The sequence below is a fragment of the Notechis scutatus genome, chromosome 2 (genome assembly GCF_049901735.1).
Source record: "Notechis scutatus isolate UNSWTSFEM ecotype Mainland chromosome 2, rNotScu1.2, whole genome shotgun sequence".
NCBI lineage: Eukaryota > Metazoa > Chordata > Lepidosauria > Squamata > Elapidae > Notechis > Notechis scutatus.
In genome coordinates, this window is record NC_142010.1 from 1,258,984 (window position 1) to 1,266,176 (window position 7,193).

A 7,193-nucleotide genomic window follows, 5' to 3' on the forward strand; every position below is an offset into this window, starting at 1 on the left:
AGTCAACAACAGCATTAACCCTTTCCTTGCAAACTCTTAATACTACCTCATTACTTTAATCAAACACTGATTAACTCAATACCTCAAAACTTACAACTTTTCTACCTCATCACCTATATCTACGGTTAGATAATCAATTTCTATAAAATATTTTATTAATGGTTCAATTGATTTATGGTCCTAATTGATTAGTGTGACTAGAGTGTTTAGTGTAAATAGTGTTATTACTGACTAGTTGAAAAGATCAATATGCATGTAATTTTAATTGAATAGTAAAATCAATGATTTAGTGAATTTAAATGAACAGTGTGATTAATGATTAGTGTAATTAATTGATTAGTGTTTAGAATATTTAATTGATTAGGCTGATTGTTGCCCAGAAATATTATCTGACTAGAGAGATTACTGCAATTGATGATTGATTGGTGTGATATTGTTCCATTAATTAATTTAATCAACGTACCATCTTAACAAACCTACCATGACAAGAAAAAAATCCTATGCCAAAGCACTACCTACAGAGAACATAATCCCCACCAATGATCCACAAGACTCCTGCACATGCCTTAAATGCTACAAAAATCTAAAGGATAATGAAAACTCCATCAAATGTTCTCTGTGTAAGAAATACACTCATCATGACTGCTTGGGATTAACTGAGCAATTTATTCAATACCTGGAATCATCCAATGAGTTTCCATATTACTGCAATTCATGCAAACCCAAACTGGATCTGTTGGAAAGAATTGATACCATTGAAACCATAGTAGCATCCCTGGACGCATGCAAACCCAAACTGGATCTGTTGGAAAGAATTGATACCATTGAAACCATAGTAGCATCCCTGGACGCCGTAAAAGAAAGAATATCCAACCTTGAAAAAAAAGAAACAACGCAAAAACCTGAACTTCCAATAGCTACAAACCACATCTCTACCTAACAACCACAACCCAATCCAAAACCCAATCCACAAATAAACACAACCCAGACAAATATTGATATCCCAATCCTCATCAGAGAAGCTGTTGAGCGTGAACGGAAACGTCCAAACGCTATCTTATTTGGTCTAGAGGTCACCAATAACAATGATGACATCACAACTGTCCGAAACATCATCAGGGATTATCAAGCATCAACCATCTCCGCTGATGAAATACTTGACATTTCACGCATTGGCCGAGAGCTCAATAACAGTGACGGCTCTGTAGCCCCACGCCTGTGCAGAGTCATTTGCAAAAATGAAACAAGCAAACGTAAATTCATTTATACTATAAACTCACTGCCAAAACCAACACCAACCATAAGAACCTCCGTTGCCGCCCTGACCTAACCATACAGCAACGTGCCCGCTCCCGTGTACTCCGCATTGAACTCAAAAACCGTCTAGACAATGGAGAGAAGGACCTGTACATTGACTACCATGCTGACTGTATCAAAAGTAAGCCACGCAACCCAATACTCAGCTTTTACCCTCAACCACAACCCTACCTCAACCGATCCACCATCACCCAAGACTAGGCACGCACGCCCCAACTACCTCAATTCCAACTACTGCCGGCCTTAAATGCAAACTACTCAATGCAAGAAGCCTCGTGAATAAAATACCTGAATTTCTCATCCTCCTAAATATGGCTAACTTCGACATTATATTTGTCTGTGAAACATGGCTCAATGCATCTCTCCCGACTCCATTACCACAGTAAGAGACTATCATGTTTACCGATCAGATCGTGAAAATCGTCGAGGAGGTGGTGTTGCTATCTTCTATAAAAATCCTTACATCTAAAAATATCCAAGTTACCCAGGAGCTTGCTCTTCCTGAGACCATCATCTGTGAACTATCCTTAAATATCACAATTCGATTCTTACTATGTTACAGAGCACCTGATTATGACATCGAACATGTAAACAAGCTAAATACATTACTAACATGGACTGCATCCTGCCCATACCCTTTTATCTTTCTTGGTGATTTCAATCTACCTCATATTGACTGGACCCTAAATGATTGTACAACTGAAATCATACACACAACCTTCTACAATGCTACTACAAATCTGGGACTGGAACAACTAGTAACCAACAACACTAGACTAAACAACTGCCTCGATCTCATCTTCTGCAATAGTTTGAATTTAATTTATGGAATACAAACTAAAGAACCCTTTTCCAACAGTGACCACAATATGATTGACTTTTGTCTCAACATACGTCCACACAAAAATCACCACAATGATGTAATTCCCAATTGTAACTTCAAAAAAGGCAACTATGATCTTATACACAACGATCTCTCATCCCTTGATTGGCAATCTCTATTCACTGGATGCAATACTGTTGAAGACCATTACAACATATTTTTACTTGAAGTCAAAAGAGTCATCAAACTATATGTACAACAACAACTCCCAAAACAAAACAAAAAGCAGATTACCCATATCAATAAGGAAACTTCAATCCAAAAAGAGATCACTCTGGCGGAAAAACAAATCTGGTCACGTTGCCAATTTCAAAAACCGATACAAAAATTTATGCCACCAGATAAAGACCGAATGCACCAATTATCACATTAAACAAGAGGAAAACCTTCTAAGCACCAATTCCACCGTGCTTTTTACAATTTTGTAAACAACAAACTAAAAGACTCAAGGTCCATCCCTCCCTTGATAGGACCTGATGGTAAAGACTGCAACGACGACACCATTAAAGCCAACATCTTTAACACATTCTTCGGCTCAGTATTTGTTAACAGCAATGGATCATGCCCAGTATTTCCTAGCCGTACCACAGATAACAACAATGATCTAATACATATCGATTTCACAGAAGACAATGTTGAAAAAGCACTACGCAACCTAAAACCATCTCTATCTATTGGACCGGATGGAATATGTGCCTACTTCTTAAGAAAGCTATCCACTGCCATAGCCAAACCTCTAAGCATAATCTTTGAAAAATCTTTCAGGACCAGCTCCTTGCCTAACCTATGGTCACAAGCCACAGTCATCCCCATCTTCAAAAAGGGAGACCCAAGCCTAGTTGAAAATTACAGGCCAATCTCCTTATGCTGCGTCACCTGTAAAGTCATGGAATCAATTATTAACCAATCCATCATCGTTCACTTAGAGACAAATAACCTACTCTCCAATAAACAATTTGGTTTCAGAAAAAAACTATCCTGTAATCTGCAACTCTTACACTGCAAAAACATATGGACGACACAACTCGACCAGGGCAAAGCAATAGACGCAATCTACATAGACTTCTGTAAAGCCTTTGATTCAGTGGTACACGACAAACTACTCCTAAAAATAAAATCCTATGGTATCTCTGGACAACTGAATAATTGGATAGAAGTATTCCTGTCAAATAGACAACAAATGGTCAAAATCGGGAGCGTACTATCAAATCCAGTACCTGTCAATAGTGGTGTTCCCCAAGGCAGTGTTCTAGGACCAACTCTCTTCATACTCTACATAAACGACCTCTGTGATCATATTAAGAGCAATTGCGTTCTCTTCGCTGATGATGTAAAGCTGTTCAATACCACAGACAATACTGCTACCCTACAAAAAGTTCTTGACTATGTATCAGAATGGTCAAACAAATGGCAACTTCAAATCTCAACAAATAAATGCTCTGTCTTACATATTGGCAAAAAAAATCAGAAAATAAAATACAAGCTGAATAGTCAAGATCTTGTTGATGACCCAAGCTCTGTAAAGGACCTTGGAATACTCATCTCTAATGATCTAAGTGCTAGAGCCCACTGCAACTACATAGCCAAAAAGGCATTAAGAGTTGTTAACCTAATCCTACGTAGCTTTTTCTCTGGTAATATCACACTACTAACCAGAGCATACAAAACATTTGCTAGACCAATACTCGAATACAGTTCATCAGTCTGGAACCCACACTACGTATCTGATATTAGCACAATTGAGAAAGTCCAGAAATATTTCACAAGAAGAGTTCTCCACTCCTCTACTCGTTGTAGAATACCTTATGCCACCAGACTTGAAATTCTAGAACTAGAAAACCTTGAATTACGCCGTCTTCGGTCTGACTTAAGCATGGTATATAAAATCATACATTGCAATGTCCTACCTGTCAATGAATACTTCAGCTTCAACCATAACAACACAAAAGCACACAATAGATACAAACTCAAAGTAAACTGCACCAAACTTGATTGCAGGAAATACGACTTCAGCAATAGAGTGGTCAATGTCTGGAATACTCTACCCGACTCTGTAGTTTCTTCCCCAAACCCCAAAAACTTTAACCTTAGACTGTCTACTATTGACCTCACCCCTTTCCTAAGAGGCCTGTAGGGGGCGTGCATAAGCGCACCAACGTGCCTACCGTCCCTGTCCTATTGTTTCTCTTATTCTTTTATTTTTCTTATATGTACCCATTTCATGTATTCACAACTATGTATACATTTATACTTATTATCTTGTAAACAATTGGCAAATCAAATAAATAAATAAATAAATAAATAAATAAATAAATAAATAAATAAATAGAATCAGTTCTGGTGATTTTGATAGGAATCATCCATACATAATGAGCTTGCTATCTCTCTCTGATATTTCTTTTGGCAAGAAGCTCCTAGTGGTGTAAATTTCTGATAGAAATTTCAAAAATGTCTTATCACCTGCGAAGTCCAAATAAATGGAATAATTTAATTAAATAATGAGTATCTGATATCTTTTGGGCATTGCACTATATAGATATAAAGCTACAGCAAAGATGACATGCTTTCTTGAAAGTCCAAACTGAAGATTTATTTAATTATTTATATATTGGAATTTGACAAACAAAAATGAGAACAAGAATAAGAGAATAAAAAATACAATGACAGGGACATTTGGTGCACTTATGCATGCCCCCATCTACTGACCACTTAAGTATGACGTAAGGTCCATGGAAGTCAATTTGTGACCAAAAATGTCAAAATTGGTAGCTGAGACAACCAAATCAGGTAGGGCATTCCAGACTTTGACAACCCTATTACAGGAATCATACATTTTTACAGTCAAGGTTAGAACTATTTACATTGAGCTTAAAGTGGTTGTTGAAGCGCCTATTATTGCAATTAAAACAGAAAATGTCATTTACAGGTAAAACATTACTACGTATCATTTTTGGATGCAATACTTAGGTCTGACCACAAGCAATGCAGTTCTAAGTTATTCAACAGAGCGTTTCGAGTCTGGTGGCGTAAGGAATTCTATTGTGTACAGAAGAGTGCAAGAGTTTCTCGTGAAGTACTTTTGAATCCTCTTGATTGTACTGATGTCAGATATATGGTGGGGATTCCAAACCGTTGAACAATACTCAAAAATTGGTCTAGCATAAGTTTTATAAGCTCTAATTAGCAATACAATGTTTCCAGAAAAAAAGCTATGCAAAATTAAGTTTACAACTCTTTTTTAAAATAATTTTTTTATTAATTTTCCAAATTTTAAAAAACATAAAACAAAACTTTATACATTGTTATCAACATCAAGACATCTTTTGCATTTCCTTAAATTTTTCGGTATATGTATTTACTTATTCCTTTACCATTGCATCTTGCTCTTACTATAAATCAATCAGAGCCAGCACTGTCAGAAGACGTGTCCATGGTCATGTGGCTGGCATGACTAAATGCCGAAAGTGCATGGAACGCTGTTACCTTCCCACCAAAATGGTCCTTATTTTTCTACTTGCATTTTTGCGTGCTTTCGAACTGCTTGGCAGAAGCTGGAACATGTAATGGGAGCTCACTCCATTACATGATGCTAGGGATTCAAACCACAAAACTGCCGACCTTTCTGATCGACAAGCTCAGCATCTTAACCACTGAGCCACCGTGTCCCAATATATATTGCCTCTAATTCATATATTGCCCTGATTAATCTTTTGGTTTATGTTTAGACAGTGCCTTATTTTATTTTTTTTAAAAAGAGTTTTATTAGTTTTTAAAGACAAACAAAACAAACAAAATGTAAAAACATCCAACTTTCCATAAGTATACAAACAGTGTGTCGGTTGGTTTACCAATTTTTTTGTGCATCCATTTCGTAGTCTCAATTACAGTTACATTACATAATGACTCATATTATCAATCAAAAATTATATACCCTAGTATCACTATTAAACAATTTTTTGACTCTAATTTTATTCATTCATGCTTTACAAGATAGCTATAATTTACTTAGTTTATTTAATAGCAAATCATATAATCATACCAGATCTATCCTAAAAACATTATAATGTCAAATAGAAAAGAAAAAATGTCTCTTTATATATTCATTATCATCTAAAATTCTAAATATTCTATTTATTATGTTTTATCATCCAACCATCTATAGAAATGATCCCAAATTTCATAAAATTGTTTATCCTCTTGTTCTCTAATTTCAAATGTCAATCTACTCATCTCAGCACATTGCAATATTTTCTTAATAATTTCTTCCTGCAATGGTATTTTCTCATTTTTCCAGTGTTTAGCAAATACAATCCTAGCCGCTGTTAATATATTTATAAGCAGGTATTTAAAATCTTTACTATATGTATCAGGTAATATTCCCAATAAAAAAAATCTCTGGTTTCAAGTCTATATGTGTTTTTGTCATTTTTTCCAACCACATGCGAATTTTAGTCCAATATTTTCTAGCATCCTCACAAGTCCACCACATATGGTAATATAAGTCAGGTATCTGATGACATTTCCAGCATTTTTCAGATTTATTCTTGAACATTCTTGCTATTCTTGTCGGGAAGGTGCCACCTGTAAAACATCTTATACAAATTTTCTTTATATGCTGTTGACATTGTCATTTTATAATTTTGAGACCACAATTTTTGCCATTTCTCTAGATCAATCCCATATCCAAAATTCTTTCCCCAAGCAATCATAGTTTCTTTAACTTGTTCTTCCTCTAATTTAATTTCCAATAAATAACCATATAGTTTTTTAATCACCTTTTCATCAGTACCTGTCAAAATCTTATCTAAATCAGTCAATTTATCATAAAATCCTCTGTCTTAAAATCTTCATCATACCTTGAATGTATTTGCACATATGAAAAGCAGTTCATCTTTATGCCTTGTTCCTCTAAATTTTGCATTGATTTAAGTTCACCCTTTTCATCCAGTATTTCCCCATATCTAACTGTTTGTTCCTTCTTATAAATTATAGG